This window comes from Acyrthosiphon pisum, unplaced genomic scaffold, assembly GCF_005508785.2.
Source record: "Acyrthosiphon pisum isolate AL4f unplaced genomic scaffold, pea_aphid_22Mar2018_4r6ur Scaffold_12541;HRSCAF=13174, whole genome shotgun sequence".
NCBI classification, from domain to species: Eukaryota; Metazoa; Arthropoda; class Insecta; order Hemiptera; family Aphididae; genus Acyrthosiphon; species Acyrthosiphon pisum.
This window is the reverse complement of record NW_021761045.1, coordinates 1-1079: the sequence shown is the minus strand read 5'-3', so window position 1 is coordinate 1079 and position 1079 is coordinate 1. Positions and strand designations below refer to the sequence as shown.

The 1079-nt window shown below is 29.0% G+C and overlaps 1 long non-coding RNA gene across 1 annotated transcript; it reads right to left on the bottom strand.

The window, feature by feature from the left end:
• Positions 1-125: 125 nt before the first annotated feature.
• Positions 126-648, bottom strand: LOC115034563. The gene is made up of 2 exons (XR_003839915.1): positions 324-648; positions 126-233 (listed from the first exon to the last, which is right to left on the bottom strand). It is a non-coding gene; the product is annotated as an uncharacterized LOC115034563 (long non-coding RNA).
• Positions 649-1079: the final 431 nt, after the last annotated feature.

The following is a 1079-nucleotide window of genomic DNA, read 5'->3' as shown; positions in this document are numbered from 1 at the left end:
TCATGCATTTTGGATATTTTACTGTATAATACAAATCTTTCCGTCAATGTAGTTTGCCAGAATCTATATGTGCTGAAATGCCAATGTTCGGATATATTCCAATTGCTTGGTGTCATTGTTCTTTGAAACGTTGCACATGCATCGTATCCACACATTGGCCTTTTTCAAAATGGCTTGTCTACCAAAATTAAGTCCAAAATACATTTTATTTTTACAGTATACAAGTATACAACCTGTAAACGATAATACCTGTTATATATAAATCATCTAAGGCAATAAGGCATTAATCAGATATTATTAGCATAATTAAACATAATACTTACTTATCCGTACTCTTCGCCTGGAATGTGAGGCAGGATCCCGGTGGCCGGTTTTAAAACTATAAAATTATTAAGGCAAAATTTTAAATGGTCCTGATATCGCTTATCTTTCGGCAGAATTCTTTGATTATTCTGTGATATTATTATTATCTATGACCACGATTAAAGATATTTTTTTTTTATATATAATTATTATTTACTCAATGGATATTTGTCAGGGGTACCCATCACGGTTGTAGATCTTAAACCGTGGTTTATTGTAACTACCAGTTATGGTAATTGATATCAGATATTCTATCAGTATTAATCATAGACATATTAATAAATATTTATATGTCTATGTAATTATTATTACGTCCAATCACAGAACAATCAAGGTGTATTGATAAGGTGTCGTCACTCTGAACCCCTATACGTATAAACTCTTGATTGAAATTTTTACCACAGTTTCTATAGACACCAGAGTGCGCTTCCTGTCCTATGAAGGCCTAATTTTTCATACTGTTAAACGCAAAATGCTTTAAAACTATGAATTAAAATTTATTTTTTTTGGAGTTGGCATCTAATAATTTTAATTTACATTTGTATTTTTGTTTTAAATATTTTTTATCAATTAGACATCAATTATAAAATATTATGATGTATAATTTAGTCACTTCTTGGGATATTTGCAACCTAATTTAATTTTTGAATATGTATATAATACATATTATACATATTTAGATATACTACAGTTTAATCTAGGACAGTGCTTCTCAT